Source organism: Kogia breviceps, chromosome 11, assembly GCF_026419965.1.
Source record: "Kogia breviceps isolate mKogBre1 chromosome 11, mKogBre1 haplotype 1, whole genome shotgun sequence".
Lineage (NCBI taxonomy): Eukaryota > Metazoa > Chordata > Mammalia > Artiodactyla > Physeteridae > Kogia > Kogia breviceps.
In genome coordinates, this window is record NC_081320.1 from 36,993,233 (window position 1) to 37,016,336 (window position 23,104).

At 42.2% G+C, this 23,104-nt stretch overlaps 1 long non-coding RNA gene across 2 annotated transcripts in view; it reads left to right on the plus strand.

Moving 5' to 3' along the window:
- LOC131765454 (uncharacterized) overlaps positions 1-23,104 on the plus strand; it is a 61,994-nt gene that overhangs the window by 24,204 nt on the left and 14,686 nt on the right. The window contains exon 7 of one of the 2 annotated variants that reach the window (XR_010835469.1): positions 5-1,025. The exons of the other annotated variant lie outside the window; for it this stretch is intronic. This is a non-coding gene — a long non-coding RNA (uncharacterized lncRNA). Of the gene's footprint in view, positions 1-4; positions 1,026-23,104 lie in introns of those variants that run through there. 2 annotated transcript variants of the gene reach the window in all.

Here is a 23,104-nt window from a genome sequence, read left to right on the forward strand (position 1 = left end):
CCAGCAATACTCAGGATGTGGAGGAGGAAGGAAGAGCCGTAGAGTGAGCATCTTCTATGACCCAGGCTGCTTAAGTGCTTCACACTAAACCAATTAATCAAAACTTCCCGCAAACAAGATAACCTACAGACTGGGAGAAAATACTTGCAGATGATGTGACCGACAAAGGCTTGATCTCCAAGATATACAACCAGCTCATACAACTCAACAACAACAACAAAAAACAAGACAACCCTATCCAAAAATGGGCAGAAGACCTAAATAGACATATGTCAGAAGAAGAAATACAGATAGCCAATAGGCACATGAAAAGATGCTCAACATTGCTAATTATTAGAGAAATGCAAATAAAAACTATAACGAGGTTCCACCTCACACCAGTCAGGATGGCCATCATTAAAACGTCTACAAATAACAAATGCTGGAGAGGGTGCAGAGAAAAGGGAACCCTCTTACACTGTTCGTGGGAATGTGAGGTGGTGCAGCCATTGTGGAAGACAGTATGGAGGTTCCTCAGAAAACTAAAATTAGAATTACCATATGATCCAGCAATCCCACTCCCAGGCATATATCCGGAGAAAACTATAATTCAAAAAGATACATGCACCCCTATGTTCAGGGCATCACTATTCACAATAGCCAAGACATGTAACAACCTAAATGTCCACTAACAGATGAATGGATAAAGAAGATGTGGTACCTATATACAATGGAAAACTACACAGCCATATGAAAGAATGAAATAATGCCATTTGCAGCAACATGGATGAAACTAGAGATTATCATACTAAGTGAAGTTAAGTCAGAAAGAGAAAGACAAATACCATACGATATCACTTATGTGTGAAATCTAAAATATGACACAGATGAACCTGTCTATGAAACAGAAACAGAATTACAGACATAAGAGAATAGACTGGTGGTTGCCAAGGGGGAGGAGGCTGGGGGAGGGATGGAGTAGAAGGCTGGGGTGAGCCGATGTACGTTTGTATATATAATGGATAGACAGTAAGGTCCTACTGGATAGCACAGAGAACTATATTCAATATTCTATGGTAAGCCATAATGGAAAAGAATATTTTTAAAAAAGAATGTGTATGTGTATAACTGAATCACTTCGTTGTACAGCAGAAAATAACACAACATTGTAAATCAACTCTACTTCAATTAAAAAAAAAACCAAACAAACCTCCAAACCAGAATTTCACATGGACACCCCACTGTGCAGATCAGGAGGTTAGGTAGTCCAAGGTTACACAAGAATAGAGTGGTAGAACTCCAAATTTCCCCATTAGTGTTCCCTCTTGGCTTTCTCCTCACTTTCTCTGGCTGGAGCACGCTCCTCTGGGGTGGTGGAGTCGCCAGACCGAAGGGGTCTGGGTGACCTCTGAGTGACCTCAGGGAACAAAGTTCTTCTATCCCTAAATAATCTGTCAGCTCAGACTTCTATAAAAGAGGGAAGCATTTTTTTTCTTGTGTAAGCCCCTTAACGAGATAAATGTTAATTTTATTCTCTGCTAAAGTAAATTTTATTCTCTGCTAATAACGTTGGACGTTATTCTGTGCCAACGTCCTAATCAAACAGTTTCTAAACAAAGGAATAAAATAGTTCATTGAAAACACTAGGTTACAGATATAATCTGTAAACCTAAATGAAATATTATTAGGCTTCATCAGCTTTGTATATAGAGGGAAAGATACCTGTCTATTCTCAATGCTACTTTTTCCTTTCTCTTTGGGGTGTCTCTGTATGTTGAACATCCAAATAATTTGTAATGATAAATAGTACATGTTAATGCGTATTTTGGTATAATACATACTATTGAGGATGGCACCATGAGAAATCATAATTTAGTAGTAACTGTCCATTATGAGAGGTGGTACAGAGGACAGATGATGCCACTTTCAGGCGATCATAGTCACTACTGAGGTGGCAGAGGTTGTGTGCTGCCCTAGGGCGGGGCCGGTACCTCCTGTCATCACAGCCGGACTCAGAACAGTTGAGGTGTTGACAAATTATATGATGCTGCTGCTGCATCCTCACAGCTCGACCCAGGCAACGTCCAGGACACTGGAACAAAAGCACAATGCAGTATAAACAACGTTGTGAGCTCATTCATTCTGGGGTTCCAAAACCATGTGCTGTGGCGGCATTGCTAAGGACTAGCTACAGGGGGTCAGCTGTCCCCAAGGGAAGTTAGGGAGGATGGAAGCCCAGCTCTAAGGACCAGACAGGCCTCCTTCAGAGCCAGAAGTTTCCTTTCCTCCTCTTTTCCCGCAGAAACTTAGACCACGTGTGGGCAGAAGGGGAAAGGACAGGGCCAATCTGTCTGTAATTGACCAGGCTTAGGTTCAGAAATGACTGTGCTTAAAACCATAAGCCATGGGCAGGTTTGGGTTTTCCTGCTCAGAGCAAAAATGAAGGCTCTGTGTTGAGGTGAGTTCAATTACAGAAAAAACATATTTTGACATGCAGTTCTTAAATTTTTCTGTACTCATAACACCTATTAATTTTTCTTGTAATTTGTTTTATGCTTGAAAAGGTCTTTCCTGTCCAGTCCAGTTTAATTACTTTTCCACTGAGCACTTTAATCAAGTCAGAATTTATTCTGATGAGCGTGATGTATGTGAGTTTGGGCTCTCATTTTACTTTTTTTTCTTACATTAGTTGACCAATTTCCCTCATACAGTCTTTTTTTTTTCCTAACATTATTGTGATATAATTCACATACTGTACAAGTCACTGTTTAATGTATACAATTGAATGGTTTTTAGAGTTGTGCAACCATCACCACAATCAATTTTAAGACATTATCACCATCCCCAAAAGAAACCCTGTCCCCTTTAGCATCTACTCCCAATTCCTCCCATGGCCTCTCCCCCTCAGGCCTAGACAACTAACTCTTGAGCTACTTTTTTCTCTAGAGATTTACCTATTGTAGACACTTCGTATGAAGAGAATCATACAATATGTGGTCTTTTGTATCTGCCTTCCCTCCCTGACCATAATGTCTTTAAGGTTCATCACCTTGTAATACATATTAGTACTTTATTCTTTTTAATGGCCAGATGATATTCCATTGTACAAATATACCACATTTATCTATCGGTCAGTTATTTCCAATTTCTGAAGTTTTATTATGGGTTTGATTTGAGTTGTTCCCACTTTTTGGTTCTTATAAAAAATGCTGCTATGAACATTCACATACAAGTTTTTGTGTGAACCTGTTTTCGTTTCTCTTCGTTACATACCTAGGAGTAGAATTACTGGGTCATATGGTAACCCATACATTGAACCTTTTGAAGAACTGTCAGACTGTTTTCCAAAGTGGCTAGACCATTTTACATTCCCGTTTGCAAAGTATTAAGGTTCCAATTTCTCCATGTCCTCATCAACACTTGCTACTATCTCTCTTTGTGATTAGCATTTCGCTAATGACTAATGATGCTAAATATCTTTTCCTGTTCTTATTGGCCATTTGTAAGTCTTTATTGGAGAAACGTCTATTCAGATCCTTTTCAATATTTTAATTAGTTTATTTGTGTTTTTATTATTGAGTTTGAGTGTTCTTTATACATTTGTGTGTGTGTGTGTGTGGTATGCGAGCCTCTCACTGTTGTGGCCTCTCCCGTTGCGGAGCACAGGCTCCGGACGCGCAGGCTCAGCAGCCATGGCTCACGGACCCAGCCGCTTTGCGGCATGTGGGATCTTCCCGGATCAGGGCATGAACCCGTGTCCCCTGCATCGGCAGGCGGATTCTCAACCACCGCGCCACGAGGGAAGCCCTCTTTATACATTTTAGAAACAAGTTCCCTTTCATATATATGATTTTAAAATACTTTTTCCCACTCTGTGGGCTGTCCACTTTCTTGATCATGTCCTTCGTAGCAAAAAAAGTTTTTAATTTTGATGTGGTCCAATTTATTTTTGTTGTTGTTGTAGCTTGTGTTTTGGTGTCATATCTAAGAAACCATCTCCTAATCCAAAGCATGAAGATTTATGGCTACATTTTCTTCCAGGAGCTTTATTGTTTTAGCTCTTAAGTTTAGGTCTCTGATAAATTTTGACTGAATTTTTTATATATGTTGTAGGCTAGGAATCCAAGTTCATTCTTTTGTATGTGGCTATTCAGTTGTCCTGCACCATTTGTTGAGGAGATTATTCCTTCCCCATTGAATGGTCTTGTCACCTTTGCAGAAAATCAGTTGACACAGATACATGGATTTATCTCCAAACTTTCAACTCTCTTTCATCAATCTATGTGTCTATGCTATGCTAGTACCACACTCTCATGATTATTACAGTTTTGTAGTAAGTTTTGAAATTGAGAAGTCTGAGCCCTCCAACTTTGTTCTTTTTCTAGATTGTTCTGGCTATTCTGAGTCCTTTATATTTCCACATGAATTTTAGGATCAGCTTGTCAATTTCTGCAAAGCAGCTGGGATTTTGAAAGGGATTGTGTTGAATCTGTAGATCAGCTTGGGGAGTGCTGTCATCTGAATAATATTAAGTCTTTTGATCCATAAATATAGGATGTCTTTTCATTTATTTAGATCTTTAATGTCTGGGAAAAAAAACTTTCTGTAGTTTTATACTATTTATTTTTTTTGAACTATTCTTCCCTCTATGATGAGCTGCCTTTGAACTTTAAACTCATTTTACATGGGTTTGTTTCTGTACTCTAATTATATTCCATGACTCACGTCTATTCCTGTACTAATGCTGCACTATTTTACTACAACAGCTTTGCAGCATGCTTTGACATCAGATAAGGAAAGTCTTTCTATACCTCTAGTAATTCGCTTTTCTAAAAATTACTTGTCCTCACTCATTCTCCCATATGAATGTCAAAATTATTGTTAAGTTCCGAAAAAAGAATTCTACTGTAATCTGAATTGGAATTACATGTTTCAGTTCACTTAAAGGAATGGACTGTTCAACTTTTCTCTTATGTGTTTCAACAGTGTGTTACAGTTTTCTTTATAGGTTCTGTGATGGTTAATTTTATGTGTCATTTCTCACCCATACCTGATCAGGTGAAATTTAATGAGGCTTTGGACTTGGATTCGGTGTTGGAATGGGTTAAGACCTCTGGGGATATTGAGATGGAGTGAGTGTATTTTGCACATGAGAAGGACGTAAATTTTGGGGGGACCAAAGGGCATAATGTTATGGACCCGTTTCTATCCCCTCAAAATTTATATATTGAAGCTCTAACCACCAGTGTGACTGTATTTGGAGATAGGGTCTCTAAGGAGGTTAGAGGTTAAATGAGGCCATAAGGGTGGGGCCTTAATCTGACAGGAATAGTATCCTTATAAGAAGAGGAAGAGACACCAGAATTCTGTGTGTGTGTGCATGGAGAAGAGGCCATGTGAGGATGTAGTTAGAAGGTGAAGTCTGACCCCAGAAAGAGAAGTCTGACCCAAACCAACCCCGACAGCACCTTGATTTTGGACTTCTAGCCTCTAGAACTGGGAGAACATAAATTTCTGCCGTTTAAGGCACCCAATCTATGGTTTTCTCTTATGGTGCCCTGCAGACTAAGACAGGGTCTACTACACATTTCTTAAGCAGTTTTTCCCAGGTATTTTTTATTATAATAGCATTCAAGGTGGTATTTGGAATACCGGTTCTGAGACTTCTGTGCACATATTACTAGTGTTCCTCTGCTCCTTTTCTTGAAGTCTGCTCTTGTCCCTATTGCCTCAAATCCATCTATCTTGTGGCTTGTTATTGAGCTGCTGCATTCAAAGGTACCCGACCTTGGTTATTAACCTTTGTACTGGAGACAGAGACACTATGATTTCCAAATGCAATCCTTGAGGTCAGACACATACATTCATCTTAGAGACCAATCAGACTTTTCCCCCAAATTAAAAAACACAGTATTAGAAACAAGGTGATGATTTGTATGTGTGTGTGTTTTATTATATATTAGTCTCTTAAATCAAATAGAAAACAAAAAGTGGAGCTACAAACCAAAGTTATGATAGTACTAGCTTTTCTCATTACCCGTCTATCTACTTTTACCAGAGGTCTTTATTTCTTCATAAGGCTTTGAGTTACTGTCCAGGGTCCTTGACTGCAACCTGAAGAATTCCCTGTGGCAGGCAGGTCTGGTGGTTAAAAACTCTCTCAACTCTTGATTAACTGAGAACGTCTTTATTTCTCCCTCATTTTCGAAGGAAAGTTTTGCTAGATATAGGATTCTTTGTTGACGGTTTCTTTCCTTCAACACTTCAAGTACATTGAGCCATGCCATCTGGCCTCCGAGGCTCCTGATGAGAAATCTGCTCATGACCTTCCCGGCAATTCTTCTCTCAGCTTCATAGACTTTCATAACGTACCTTATCGGGTCTTATGCAACAGAACATTTTGTATAGTATTGTGAAGTCAGTTAAGTTGTAACATATTTTGAGACCAGAATTTAAGGAAAAGGAATTGAATATTTCAAGTGTAGACATTACGAGGTCTTTAAAATTATTACACATTTTCAAACTAGAAATAAAAAGGCCACTGAAGTATCCTACAGATTTTAATTTATAACAAAGTGAATACCAATATCTAATAACACAAGTAAAGAAAAATTTCTTTGGGATCCTTTTTCCTAAGTGTAAAGGGGCCTTGAACTCAAAAAGTGAGAAAACCACTGTGGCTTATCCCCAGCTTTGATGGGTCCATTTCTTGCTCTGACCTCACAGTGCACCACTGTTATGAACTTCACAGAAGCCCTATAGGAGCCCAGCTGGGACCAGGTTTTTGGTCCTTAGAGCCCAGGAAGCTGCTTTTGGTGACCTGACGGCCTTGGACCCACAGTTACCTTGTTTTTTCCTTGTTTCTGCCATTTTGTTGATTTTTTTTTTCTCTTTACTCCTTTTTATTTTTCTCTCTTCTTTGCCTTTTTCTCATTTTTCTTTATTTTTCTCTCTATTATTTCTTAAGAGTTTTAAATTTTTTCTTCTCAATTTTTTGGTGTTTCTTTTCCATTTCTTCTGCTTTGCTTTCTTCCTTTCTTCTTTTTCTCATTTTTATCTTAATTTTAGTTAGTATTGCTAGATTAGTACAGTTCGCATAGTCAGTATTGTTGGTATAGTTAGCATAGTTGGTATAGTTAATACTTTATTAGCATAGTTAGTGTAGTTAGTAGTAGTTAGCGCTGTTGGCACAGTTAGCATAGTTAGCGTTGTTAGTTAGGATAGTTAGCATTGCTAGTTAGTGCTGTCAGTCAGTGTAGTTAGGTCACAAGTATGCAGGGCCTCACAGCCAACTGTGCTGACAAGGAGGCTCATATTGATGATTATGAGATCCTCCACACCATTGGCGAAGGCAGCTTTGCTAAAGTGAAGCTGGCCCGGCACATTCTGACCGGGAGACAGGTGGCTGTAAAGGTCATTAAAAAGAGGCGTCGGAGCTTCTCAACTTTCCAGCAGCGACTTTTCCGGGAAGTGCACAGTATGAAGGCTCTGAATCACCCCAATATTGTAAAACTGCTGGGGGTGATTGACACGGAGGAGACAATGTTCTTAATAATGGAGTACCTCAGTGGTGGGGACATGTACACCTACTTGAACATACATGGCCGTATGACAGAGGCACAGGCCCGAGGCCCGTTCCAGCAGCTGGTCTCTGCTCTGCAACACTGCCACCAGAGGGGCATCGTGCACCGGGACCTGAAGCCACCGAACCTCCTCTTTGATGCCAACATGAATATAAAACTCACAGACTTTGGCTTCAGCAACAAGTGTGATGACAGCAGGAAACTGGACACGTTCTGCGGCACAGTCGCGTATGCTGCCCCGGAACTCTTGCTGGGGCAGAGGTACAGCGGCCCTGCGGCGGACGTGTGGAGCCTGGGAGTAGTGTTCTACAACATGGTAACTGGGTCCAGTCCCTTTGTGGGAAAAGACGTGCAGGAGCTGCGGAAGCAAATCTTAAAAGGGCAATATCCCATTCCAAATTACCTGTCTGTGGAGATAAGGAGTTTATTACAAAAAATGATCTCCCTCAAGCCCAGTGACAGAGGCACCTTACCTGACCTCATGAAGCACCCATGGGTGAATATGGGCCAGAAGAAGCCACTCCAGCCACCCTGTGAAGAGGACCTGGAGGTGACAGTGAGGAGGATTCTGGACTCGATGTGGGACGAGATCCAGGACGGAGGAGAAGGCAGTGTGAGCTCCAAGAAACCAATGGTGGGGTCCTCCATCATAGCTGCAGGGCCCTTCTCCTCCGGGGACCTCAGTGGCAATGAACTCGAGCCTTTTCCAAGCCCTGAGTTGTCCACCCTGGAAACCAGGCGGCTCCACCAGGGAGAAAATATGCAAGAGCAGGAAGACCAGCAGGCAGGGCAGAAGACCAGTGAGCCTGCCTGTCCCCCACCCAGCCTGGACTCAAGGACTGCCACCCCCAGCCCAGCCCACCAGTGTGGCCCTGGAGCATACCCCTGCACCAGCAGCAGGACTGGAGCCCCAGCGGGAACCAGCTGCCCCCTGCATGTGTCCAACACTGGAAGGTCCTCCCACGCTGCACAGCCTGAGAGTATGTCCTCATCCATTCCCTTTGGCCACAGCCAGAAAAAGCAAGGGGTGGCTGGGACAGTCTGGAACTTTTTAAAAAGGCATCTTGGTGGTTGTTGCCAGCTGCCCAGCAAGAGGCGTCGTAATAAAGTGAGCCCATCTGAACCCCATGGGTGACCGAGGCAGGAAGGTCAGGCCGCCGCGCTCCCTGGGACCCGGTCCAGTGGAAGGTGACTGTGTTCTCTGCACGGCCTTCAGAAGCATCGTATCCAAGACCCTGGCCAGCTCAGAGGATGGTCCGGAGCAGCCAGGGCAACAGAGAGGCCACGGTGGCTGCAGGTCTGCCCCTCAACCCTCACCTGGGTGAAACTTCAGAGACTGGACTGTCATTCCTGTGGCACGTCTCCCCTCCCCCAGTCTTCTGTGTTCCGTGTTGGTGGGGGAGGGATAGTTCTTGTTCCAAGAACTCCTTGGTTCTTCCAATTCTAGTTAATAAACTTGATGCTCCAGAAGGATGTATCACACTCTGCTTTGCGTCTTCCCTGCACAGAATTGGGGCTGTGCATTTTCCAGTTAGACAAGTGTGTAACCATGTAGTGCTCGGAGTTAATCAGAACAACTAAAGGGAAAAATGACCTAAGAGAATTAGCACAATGACTCCCAACAGCAACAACTGCTGCCCTGCAGGGCAGAAATGCAGAAAGTGTGAAATACCTTCCTGCACTAACATTACCGAACATTTTCAGAAGGGCCGAGGGGAACTTTTGGTCCCTGCAGCCTGTGTTAACGACAACAGAGAGGCCCTTAAGAGGATAAGAAGGTCCCGTGAACCAGCCTGTGCGCGGTGTGGTAAGGTCCCTGTGCAGCTGAGTTTCATGACTGTCACGCAGCAGTTGGGCTCTCCTCTTCCCCCGTGCGGAGGGGCCCTGATGCATGGGTGTATTTTATTTTTTTGATGTGCACCATTTTAAAAGTCTTGTTACAATATTCCTTCTGTTTTATGTTTTGGTATTTTTGGCCGCGAGGCATGTGGGATCTTGGTCCCCGACAAGGGATCCAACCCGCACCCCCTGCACTGGAAGGCGAAGTCTTCACCACTGGACTGCCAGGGAAGTCTCTTTTTAAATTTCATTGTTTTGATGCATGGGTTTGACCACGGGGACTGGATGATTATACTAGATGATCATACTTTCAAAACACTGGATTGGTCAGCGTTCCCTGGTTCCCTGGTTCAATAAGCCCTTGAACACACGGGTGACTGGGCAGGGTCTTCTTCCCAGAGGCCTCTCTCTGGGGGCACATGCTCTCAGAGGCATCACCTGCACAGTCCCATTGGCTCTCGTGCGCTTACAGGTCACTTGCCGACGGTGGAATCCTTCACTGCAAGACACAGAGCACTCTGACCACGTGCCCGTGAACCACCTAAACAAAAAAGTACAGGAGCTTAGTAAAGACAGGTAGGACAGATCCTACAGGAAGTGCCTTCCAAAGGAAAAATCGATCCTAACATGATGACTGTTTCAGGGCCCTCACACGTCTCTCTGGGAATGGGCAGCAGCACAGATAACTCCCAGCCATATGCTCAGAGTTGCTTTTACTCAGAGAAGCAACAGAATCACCACATGGAGACAGCCAATAGAGGGGCGGGATAGAGCCGTCTTCAAGTATGTGAGGAGCCATGACTTGTGTGGCTTCATAGAGGAGAGCTAGGGCAAAATTAGGTGGAAACTTCAAAAAGGTGGGTTTCAACTCACTGAAACCAAAGGGAAGAAAATATTGCTAAAATCACCTATGTGCTCTTTGTGCTCTGAGACATTTGCATATTTTCTAATGTAATTGTCATCTTGTTCCCATTCTTACAATGAAGACACCGATGTCCACAGGGTTAAATAGCTATGGTCACATGACTAACATGCCAGCAAAGCTGGGACTGCTTCTAGATTTATCTCACCCTAAAGTTCATAATGATTAAAGGAGACTGAACTAGGAACTGGACACCTTGGAGATATTGAGTGCTCTGTTACTCAAGATGTTCGAGCTGCCACCAGGATGCTGCAGAGTAGGGGTTCCTAACCTGAGCCCCATGGTTCTCCAAGGGAACCATGGACTTGGATGGGAAAAGGATTACATCTTCATTGTCACTAAGCTCTAACGGCAATTGAGTATTGCCTTCAGTTGTAAAAATGCAGGCCACAACATATAGTAGGAGTAGCAGCAATACCTGTGATTTTGTTACCAATAGAAATCATAGCTGTTTTCACATGACATGAAAATTGTGGTAGGCATCCAAAACAGCAATTACATTCATCACCATTTCAAAGTCAATGGTACTAGTAGATCCTATTATTTAGTGTGTTAATAGAGAAGCAAATTTACTACTACATCACATTTAAAACTCCTTCAGTAACTGTATTTCAATATAATTAATTGGCTTCCTTTGTAATCAAGTATATTTTATTTTATAGATTTAAAACCCTTGTTTGAGAAGGGAGCCATAGGCTTCTCTAGACTACGGAGGGCTCCGTGGCACTGAAATGTGAAGGACCCCTGATGGAGAGGGATCTAGGGTTAGATGATCTCTACTGTTTCTTCTAGGTATAAAAGTGTATGACTCTGTTTTTTCTAGGAGTGGCTAAAGGCTTGAGAGTACTTAATAAATAAGGATAAACTTCCCAATGTGAATTCTCACTTTGTGAGAATCAAGAATTGACATAAACCAGTTTTCTTGGATCAAATCCCTCCTAGTTATTCTAGCATCCGTTTGCTGCTTCCTGAGGGACAGATGACTCTTGCACAAGCTCTTCCTTTGAAGGATAGGAAGAGCTCATGCCAGAGTCAAGGTGCCTGCAGCACTGGAAGACAGGTCAAGGTGCCTACGGTACCCACGGCTCTTCTAAGAACGTGTTCCGAGGCATCTCCTTTGTTTCACCGTGTGACCATGCCTCCCACTTCTCCTCCAAGGCACAGATCATGGATCCAGGGTGGGCATTTGCACAGAGCAGTGAGCTGGACAACATTATGTACACCTCCGATTCCTCCTCAGTAAAATGAGGTTGATAATAGTGTCTGCCTCACAGGTTTGTGCTCAGTAAGTGCTACTACTGTTTGGTTTTTGTCTTGGTTTGTTTTTTTCTTTGTTTTTACTGTGAATTTTGCCACTGTGAGCTAAAATATTGCCTGCCATATCAGTAAACAAAGGATGTTGCAGCCATCAAGCCATCACATGGCTGCCCTGACGGTGCACCACCCGGAGGAGACTCAGGATGAGACAGCACAGGACACTGGCCCCAGGCAGTGGAGGTGCACATCAAAGGAATGATTTCAGTGAGCCCAGACTCTTGCTTCTTCCCCTACAGACAAAGGCGCTAAATTCCTTAACTTGAGATAGCTGGTTTTCTTTAATTAACAGTAATCTTTTCATGTTCCAACTACCTGGTCTTTTGTTGCAGAAACTCCTATATATCGTGGCTCCCCAATCCGCTCCTTGCCACTTCAGAACAGTTTCTCAACATTATCTGGGATGCTATGTCCCAAGCTTGAAGTGCTCAGAATGTCTGTCGAATAAAACATACCTCTCGACTTTTAGGTTGTGCAGTATTTTCCTTCCACAGCATCACTGGTCAATTATCTGCTAGGCACTATGCTATTCATTCAACAAATATTTTTAGAGTGTGCAATGGGCCAATCAGTGTGCTGAGTGCTGGGGATAACTTAAGCACACCAGCTGTGGATTTGCTCTCCTGGAACTGATGGTCCAGTACGTGGGCAAGACAGGCAGATTGTGGTAAGAGCTGTGCAGAAGAATGACACGGAAATAGAAAAACATATAGCACAGGGGTCTGGTTTAGTTTGGGGCCTAGGTGGTTTCCCTGAAAATAGATGAATAGGAATAACTAAGTGAAAAGAGAGGAAGAAGTATGTGCAAAGGCCACGAGTCAGGAGACAGAACGGTATATCAAACCGACGAAAAAGACTATTGTGGATGGAGATCCAATAACCAGGCTGGGAGACACAGCAATGAGGCAGAAAGGCAGCCTGAGACCCAAGCACGGAGGGACTTTTATTCTTTCACTCATGTATTCGGTCAGGCAGCAAATAGGTACTGGGCACTTACTTACCATGTGCAAGGCATTATTATAGACATTGGGGGACAAATTGAACAAGATAGACACAGTCCCTATGCCAGGAATTTTGACCTTTGTCTTAAGAAGAAAGGGAAGGCATGGAAGGTTTTTTTTTAACATCTGTATTGGAGTATAACTACTTTACAATGGTGTGTTAGTTTCCGCTTTATAACAAGTGAATCAGCCATACGTCCACATATATCCCCATATCTCCTCCCTCTTGCGTCTCCCTCCCACCCTCCCTATCCCACCGGTTTAGGTGGTCACAAAGCAGCGAGCTGATCTCCCTGTTCTATGCGGCTGCTTCACACTAGATGTCTGTTTTACATTTGGTAGTGTATATATGTCCATGCCACTCTCTCACTTCGTCCCGGCTTACGCTTCCCCCTCGTCGTGTCCTCAAGTCCATTCTCTACGTCTGCTTCTTTATTTGTGCCCTGCCCCTAGGTTCTTCAGATCCATTTTTTCTTCTTTTAGATTCCGTAAATATGTGTTACCATACGGTATTTGTTTTTCTCTTTCTGACTTACTTCACTCTGTATGACAGACTCTAGGTCCATCCACTTCACTACAAATAACTCAATTTCGTTTCTTTTTATGGCTGAGTAATATTCCATTGTATAGAGGTGCCGCATCTTTTTTTTAACATCCTTATTGAAGTATAATTGCTTTACAATGGTGTGTTAGTTTCTGCTTTACAACAAAGTGAATCAGTTATACCTATACATATGTTCCCATATCTCTTCCCTCTTGCGTCTCCCTCCTACCCTCCCTATGCCACCCCTCTAGGTGGTCACAAAGCACTGAGCTGATCTCCCTTGTGTTATGTGGCTGCTTCCCACTAGCTATCAATTTTACGTTTGGTAGTGTATATATGTCCATGCCACTCTCTCACTTCGTCACAGCTTACCCTTCCCCCTCCCCATATCCTCAAGTCCATGCTCTAGTAGGTCTGTGTTTTAGTCCCGTCCTACCCTGCGGGAGTCCGGCTCCTGCAGGTCCAGGAATACCCGAGGGATGGACAGCGTCGGCGAGGGGAGGTTAAATAAATCAATAACACTCTGTATGTGCAAGCATGGTCTCATATTTTATTTTCTCACAGTCAGATTTATATACCCTAAGTCATTACATCATCAGGTGCGTAGCTAAAACCTCAGAAGATATTTATAATAGATTGTACCTAATATTTCTATATGTACTTTTAAAATAATTCTAAAGGTTCTCAAAACATCATTGTTTTTTCTTAGAGTAGGTTCAATCTGTACTAATAACAAAGCCAAGCTAATATGTAACAAGCCATTAAAAGAAATTATGAAGGAGGAAGTTTCCTGAACTTTCCTGTGTATCGCAGAGGTCCGCATGGACAAGTCTTAACAATGTATCCCTAAATTATCTACAATATATTTCACAATTCAATCTATCACTGTGTTTTTCTGGGCAAGAAGCCTTGTCTGAATGGACGAGTCACCAATTCTCCAATGTTGGCAGTTGGCTCTGTATGATTAATTTATCCTTATACCAGAACCAACAATACCCATAATCATTTATTACTCCCATGTAGGGCCATTGTTTTTTTTTATTATTGGTGTTTTCCATAGAAACAACCCTACATTTCCAGGTTGTTTGTTTTTTTCTCCCACCAGCCAGGGGGTGTTGTTAAAAAGTCCCAATTCGTAGGTTTTGGTTTGGGACAGGGAAGAGGATGTTTTACACGGTTAAGCTTGGGACAGGGGGCAAATCCCCCATATACTTTTTCAAGGCAGAAGCACAAAATGACAAAACAGCTCAGAAGAGATGTAGTCAGCTTCCTGGGCACAGCACTGCCCTGCAGCGCTGTCTTGGAATGTTGTTCTATGACCCTGTCATGGCACAGAGGCTCCAGGTTGGCTTCTAACACTACCCCTAGGCTCTTCATGACATTTTTTTCCCCCTTAGATTCCATATGTATGTGTTAGCATACGGTATTTGTTTTTCTCCTTCTGACTTACTTCACTCTGTATGACAGACGTCAGGTCCATCCACCTCACTACAAATAACTCGATTTCATTTCTTTTTATAACTGAGTAATATGCCGTTGTATATATGTGCCATATCTTCTTTATCCATTCATCTTTCGATGGACACTTAGATTGCTTCCATGTCCTGGCTATTGTAAATAGAGCTGCAATGAACATTGTGGTACAGGACTCTTTTTGAATTATGGTTTTCTCAGGGGATATGCCCAGTAGTCGGATTGCTGGGTCGTATGCTTGTTCTATTTTTAGTTTTTTAAGGAACCTCCATTCTGTTCTCCATAGTGGCTGTATCAATTTACATTCTCATCAAAAGTACAAGAGGATTCCCTTTTCAACAGAGGAGCATCGTGATGAGTTTGTGTTTTGGATTTAAGGTTTTTTTTAACGTGGACCATTTTTAAAGTCTTTATTGAATCTGTTACAATATTGCTTCAGTTTTATGTTTTGGTTTTTTGGCCGCGAGGCATGTGGGACCTTAGCTCCCCGACCAGGGGTCGAACCCACACCCCCTATATTAGAAGGCCAAGTCTTAACCACTGGACTGCCAGGAAGTCCCATGAGTTTGTGTTTTCAAAGATGGTTGTGCTTATAGACTGGACAAGGCACTCTAGAGACAAAACTCAGGAGGCTCCTGGAGTGGTCCTAGTGAGGAATGATGATGGCTTGGACTCCATTGGTAACAGTGGGAAATTGACAAGAAAGGATGGAAGTGAGAGGAAGGGGGGAGTTTAGGATGCTGTCAATGTGATCTGGAACACTGGGGACGGATCAGATTTGGTGGAGATCATGAGTTTGACTTTGGACATTTTTAAAACCATTGATTTGTGTTGTCTGTGACACAGAAAGGTTAGTAATGCTTTTACCCCTGGGGGTAGAGTCTAAGGAACTGTGCTTTTAACTTGTGCCTCTCATGATCTGGTCTACTGCCTTATCTGCGGGGTAAACCCATGAAATGAGCTTCACTGTGCTCTTAAGGTACACTGTGAGTACAAGAAACAGATTTGGGTAGCGATTAAGAACACAAGCTGTGAAATCAGACTATCAATTTGAATTCTGGCCCTTGTAACACTGAGGCCTAGGGGAGTTGTTCCAACTGTAAGATAGAAAATGAACGACATCAACCTCATAGGTGACTGTGAAGTGATCCACATAAAGCACTTAGCAGAGTGCCTTGTACGGTACATGCTAAACAAATCTTCCTGGTTGAGTTATTAAATCCAAATGACTATGCATTTTAAAACAAGCCAAAACCTGGTACTGATGAGATAAGAAGAGTGACTCTACACACACCTCAAGGGACAGTCCCGGATGTTACAGGGCTGGACCCAGCCATTGGCTTCTGGAGGTGCTCACAGAAGGCCTCACTCACTTCCTGCCCATTGGCCATTACGCACTGGGGTCTCTGAACTCGGGCTCCCAAGTGGCCGCAAGTGGCAGAACAATGTGTCCAGCTACTAAGCTCCCAGAAAGTCTCTACGGAAAGGAATGAATGTCACGACAGCCCCCTGGATGAGAAATGATGAGGGGCTGGAGACAACCTGGCCAAAGACCACTGCCAGCTGTTTTCTGGTTAGCTGCCTGTCTGGTGCTCTGAGTAGCACACTGAGAATAAGCCACCATACAGTGCAAGGGAGTCCTTTAAATCTCCTTTTCCTTCAACTAGCTTATTGTAATAACTGGTGGGAATGGCAGCCAGAATGGGGCCCTTGGACCACAGCCTGGGAGAGGGGCTACTGCGGACCAGCTGGATCTGCCAGAAAAATCTCAGAGAGAAGCTGGAGGTATCCTTTGCAGTGCGCTGGCTCCTCAGGACTCTCCAAGCAGAGCCAACAGGACAAGAGTGGAGGGTCTCTCAGGGGATGCCCTAATGGGTTCTATTTCTCCAAAGTGGATCAGGCCGAGAAATGAAAGATGTTTAGCAGGGAGCAGGAATTAAGCAGAAATGTTAAAGTTGCATTTCAATTCCATTCTTACTTTTCCATGAATTCTGAATCTAAACTTCAGATTAGTCTTGAAACTGCATACATCATTTGTCCTGGAGACATCTAGAAAGGTGAAAATGGGAGTTTCCTTTAGAAACGTTGAAGCTGACCCCCTCCAATAATTATAGCGTTTTTTTCTTTAATCCCCATTCTAAGCAGCCTTTCCCTTCACTTTTGACACATGGTAAAAAGATAAGGTAGGACACGATGATGACACATTTGTATATGAGCATAGAAAGTGCCAGATTTTTTTGTAATAATCCCAAGTAATTGACAGTTACCAGCTGTGTCCACAGGCTCCCTCACAGAGGGACTGATTTAACTTAATCGTTTTCCCGGTTTTCCTTTTGATTTAGGAATTTTTGTCCAAAGTTGCAAACGGTATCATTTGCAAAGGAGAAGGGAATATATTTGTAGTTGCCCCCTAGGATTACAGTTTATTTAAAACAAATTTTAAAAATAGCTATGTTTGGGCTTCCCTGGTGGCGCAGTGGTTGAGAATCCGCCTGCCGATGCAGGGGACACGGGTTCGTGCCCAGGTCTGGGAAGATCCCACGTGCCGCGGAGCGGCTGGGCCCGTGAGCCATGGCCGCTGAGCCTGCGCGTCCGGAGCCTGCTCTCCGCAACAGGAGAGGCCACAACAGTGAGAGGCCCGTATACCGGAAAAAAAAAAGAGCTAAGTTTATTATTTTCCATTTAATCCTTATGGCCATCTTGTAAATTAGATTAGTTTTACTTGCAGAGGTGGACACTTAAAAAAGCTAAGTGACTTTCCCAAGGTACTTCAGCTGGATTGGGGCCCAGTGTGTCTGTCTCCAAATCTAACTCTTTCTACTCTGTCACATTTCACAAAGACACCTTGACGATTCAAGGCAGGACATACGTGCATTTCTTTAAAAAAATGTTTTTTTACTGAGGTATAATTCACGTACAATAAAATGCTCAGCTATCAGGCATGCGGTTTTATGAGTTTTCACAATTGTATGCACTTATGTAACCGTGATCCCAAGCAAGGTATATAACATTTCATCCCCCACAAAGTTTCCTCTTGCCTCTTTTTTAACCAATTTCCCTCTCCTCCCAGGCAACTACTTCTTCATTTCCATTAATACACATCAGTACTATCTGTTCTTGTCTTCATACGATACGTAATCTTGTGTGTTTGGCTTCTTTTGGTTAACCTAATATTTCTGAGATTCACCCATATTGTGTATATCAGTCATTCATTCTTTTTTAAAAATAAATTTTATTTATTTATTTATTTAGTTTTGGCTGCGTTGGGTTTTGTTGCGGCGCACGGGCTTCTCTCTGCAGTGGCTTCTCTTGTTGTGGAGCAAGGGCTCTGGGCACATGGCTCTCAGTAGTTGTGGCATGCGGGTTCTGTAGTTGTGGCTCGCGAGCTCTGGAGGACAGGCTCGGTAGTTATGGTGCATGGGCTTAGTTGCATGTGGGATCTTCCCAGACCAGGGCTCAAACCTGTGTCCCCTGCATTGGCAGGCGGATTCTCAACCACTGTGCCACCAGGGAAGCCCTCATTTTTTTTTTTATTGCTGAATAATATTCCATTGTATGAATACACCCACAAAGTTACACCTTATTCTCATAAACATTTCTGATTTTCTTAACTCTACCTCACTCCCTTGGCCTCCTAAAGAGTTTTGCAAGCTGGAAATACCTAGATTAGGTTCTTGTGACCAAGTACTGATATGTGTGGAAAAAAATATTTGTGAAAGAAGGCAAATGAAAGAATTGATTCCACAGTTCTTAGCAAATCTTCCCTCTATTAATATTTATCAAGTTAGTAATTGTTTTGCAACTAGAAGACCAGTGTCTGCATTACCACCAATAATGATGCAGATTTGGGATATGAGCTCCGTGGGCTTCCTCAGGACTGAATTGTTTTTTAAAACGTTCAATATGGAAGTAAAACGTTGAACCCCAGAAGGCTGAGGGGGAAGGGAACAGCTGGCTGGACGCCTAGGAATAATTTTACTCAGTTTACTTAGTTTACATAGTTAATCATTATGTAGTACACTTGAAACCAATATAATATGTCAATAATACATGAACAAAACCAAAATGGGCAATGGACATGAAAAGACATTTCACCCATGAGGATATACAGATGACAAGTCAGCTCATGAAAAGATGTTCAACATCACAAGCTGTTAGGAAAATGCGAATTAAAACCATAATAACATACCAGTACACACCTATCAGAATGGCTAAAAAAAGAAAAAAGAAAAAAAATTAGTGACAATACTAAATGAGGGTGAAGATATGGAGAAACTGGATCACCATATTTTGCTAGTGGGAATATAAAATGGTACACCAGTTTGACAGTTTCTTTAAAAAGTAAACATACAACTACCCTAGGACTCAGCTGATGCACTTCTAGGCTTTCATCCCAGAGAAAAGAAAACTTATGTTCACATGAAAACCTACACAGGAATGCTTATAGAAGCTTTACTCATAGTAGCCCCAAACTAGAAAAAAACCCAGATGTCCTTCAGTGGGTAAAGAGTCAAACAAACTGTGGTTCAACCATACATGGAATAGTAGTAAGCAATAAAAAGGAACCAACCAGTGATGCACACAACAACTTAGATAAGTCTCTAGAGAATTATGCTGAAAATCCAATCCAGAAAAGGTTATATATTATTCAATTACATTTGTGTAACATTCTTGAAATGACAAATTATAGAAATAGAGAAGAGTCAGTCATTAAGGAGGGGTTGGAAGTGGGAGGGAAGTGGGTGTGGCTATATTAGTGGAACAGGAAGTCTCTTCAAGGTGATGGATTACATCAATGTTAATATCCTGGCTGTGATATTACACTACAGTTCTGCAAGATGTTACCTTTGGAGGGACACTAGGTAAAGGAACAAGAGAACTCTCTGTATTCTTTCTTACGACTGAATGTGAATCTACAATATCTCAAAATAAAAAGTTTAATTTAAAAATTGGATATAAAATCCACAAAGAGATTTAATTACATTGAAACACTTACCCAAAGCCCCACCCATCTATTGCACTTGTAAATACCACATTTCCCTGGTCTGAAGAGAATTAAATGTGAGAATCATCCATGTCCTCCAAGCCAGTGCTCCAGTCATACACTTGCTCTCCTTGCTCAGAATTTGGATTCACTTGGGATTCAGTCTCTCTCTGCTCTTTCTTCTAGCACTTTAGAAGTAAAAAAGAGTTCCTGTGAGTGCATTAATCTAGGAGAGATGGTAAAATGGCAGAATGTCATTCAGATGCTTTGCACGCCCACGACAGGAGACAGTGTCTAACCCTTGCTAAGCCTAGAATCGTAAGTCACAGTTCGAGCTCATATTAAGCACACATGGATGGCGATGACGTTTATAACAATCATTAACTTATATGCTATCAACCCATTCTTTCCGCACCCAGCAGAGCTAAGTTGGAATACTTTTGAAAGGTAATTTTTGTGCTCATGAGTTGAAAGCAGACACTAATCTGTCGTACCTTCAACTTGGTTTCCAGTACCAGGGCCAGGTGTCACTAGAACTCATGGTTCCTACCCCCACAATCTTCCTTTTTAACCTTAGTCAACTCCCTCACCAGTTCTCACAGCAGATGTTTGAACTGTTCGCCCCTCTCTTCAGGCCCTCTTCCTGACCTCTAACCCTCAACTATTTTCACTCTCAAGTACGTAATCTTATTTCCTACCTCCGAGAGAAAATGGAACCTATTATTCAGAAATCCTGCAAGCTCCCCATAATTCAACCTGTAGTTCCATCTATATCTACAAATACCGCTGGCCCTTCTCCTTGTGCTGCAGGGTGGGAGTATTTCATCTGTACTCATCCCTGACTATCTCTTCAGGGAACTAGATCCACTGATCCATTCTTTTTCACTGCTCTACCTTTATCATTTCCTTTCTTTAGCAAATAAATATTCTCAAGTCAGTCTCATCAACGGTACTCCACCGTCTTGAAGAAGACATTTCAAACCTCCATGCATGGCATACAAGGTGCACCATCATCTAAACTCTATACTCCTTTCTACTCCCGCCTCTTACCACTACGTAACAGGATCTCATTCTTCAACTATAGCAAATAATTTGCAGTTCTTTGAATGAAACATTGTACTATGCTTTTTTTCCTTTATAACTTTGTGTATCTCATTCCTTCTCTCTTGAAGGACTTTACCATAATTCTCTACCTGGCAAACACTACCTCCCTTCCATCTCAAGGCCTCTTTTGTGAGACTTTTCCTAACTCTCCCTTTCCTCCTGACCCAGTCTGGGTGAAGCATCCCTCATTTATGCTCTCAAATCACATCCAGGGTTTATCTCATTGATCTCCAAATATCTCTTTTAAGTGTTTGTCTCCCCTACCACACTGTGAGATCTTTGAAAAGAGGGACTCTGACCTGTCTTTATAGTCATAGCCCTTAGCACAGAGTGAACATCCAAGAACTCATTCATTCAACATATAGGTATTTTAATGTTTGCTGAATAAAGAAATGAATGCTTTGGTAAAATTTCATCTAAAGACAGGTAATAAAAAAAGCCAAAGAATCTCCTAATATTGCTTCACTGTGAAACCAAACTACAGGATTTTAAACAAGAGAACATTGAAACCTATTGTCCAAGCTTTATATTCAAGGATGCTGCCAGGAGATGGAGGGGACTCCTAAGATGACACTTGTTCTACTGCCTCTCTTCTGGTATGATGACTGTGACACATGTGAATCGAAGTAAGTGAATTTTCTGTAGCAATGCCTCATACTCAACTCAGCAACTTCCTTACAACTCTTCTTTGAGCCACAATTTTTCAAATACCGAAGTAAAGGATAAAATACCTGTTCTAAAATATTCTTAAGGTGAGAATAGGCCTCTGTGGGGTGAATTTCAGTTCCACTCTCAATAGATCTATCATATTAATCACTAAAACTGGACCAATGTTTTCGAGCCAGGCTTGTCGCAGAACTGCCTGTGTCTGATTAAAAAAGAAAGAAAAATGTAAAGCTCGTGATTTGAAATAAGTAAAGCACATGAGAAAATCCTGATTAATAAGCAGCTCATTTCCATACTCCTTTATCACAACTCAGACCATGCCAGTCAGACACAGGTGTTCAACAGACATTAACAAAGTATATAACACAGAAGCATAGAACTACAGACAAGAAATCGTCCTTGCCTTTATGGAACTGACAACTTATTTATGAAGGATAAATAAAATTATGTAAAAGACAGTGAAGAGGGCTTCCTGTGTGGCGCAGTGGTTAGGAACCTGCCTGCCAACGCAGGGACATGGGTTCGAGCCCTGGTCCGGAAGGATCCCACATGCTGCGGAGCAACTAAGCCCGTGCACCACAGCTAATGAGCCTGCGCTCTGGAGCCCGCGAGCCACTACTGCGGAAGCCCGCATGCCTAGAGCCCGTGCTCCGCAACAGGAGAGGCCACGGCAGTGAGAAGCCTGCGCACCACAATGCTGCAACTGGAGAAAAGCCCACACGCAGCTGCCAAGACCCAGCACAGCCAAAAATAAATAAATTTATTTTTTAAAAAAACACAGTGAAGAGTTTCGTGGAGACAGTGAAGAGTTTTGTGGAATTTTACACACACACACACACACACACACACACACACACACACACACACATAGTTTACTGAATTTTATTCAGTAAATAATCAGAAAACAAACACTCATGTTGCAAACACACAGGTTGAGAAACAGAACATTCCCCCAGAAGTCCCCTATGTATGCCTTCCTGATCATAAACAACCTCTCAGCATTAACCACTATTCTGCTATTCTAAAGTCAGGTCTGTTCATTTTACTCGTCTTCTCAGGGCACCTAAGACACTACAAAGACTAAGGCTGTGCTTCTCCAGTTGGGGGACCTGTGCCCTTACAGGCAATCAGACGGGAAGTTACAGAATAATTACAGCATATCTTCTTGGAATTATCAAATTTTCTCCATTTCTACAAGAAAACCTCATTTCATTGTGCTTTTGTTTTACTGTGCTTCACAGATGTCGCATTTTTTACAAACTGAAGGTTTGTGTCAACCCTGCATCAAGCAAGTTTATTAGGACCATTTTTCCAACAGCATTTGCTCACTTCATGTCATTATGTCCCGTTTTGGGAATTCTCACAATATTTTACAATTTTCATTATTCATCTATTTGTTGTGGTAATCTGTGATCACTGAACTTTGATGTTACCATTGCAACTCAAAGAAGGCTCAACAATCGTTAGCATTTTTTAGCAATACAGTATTTTTTAAATTAAGGTACATACATTTGTTTTTTAGACATAATGCTATTGCATACGTAAGAGACTTCAATATACTGTAAACATAACTCTTATATGCATTGGGAAACTAAAAAAAGTTCATGTGACTCGCTTTACTGTGATATTCATTTTACTGCAGTGGCTCAGAACCAAAACTGCAATATCTCAGAGGTATGCCTGAAATTTAAACCT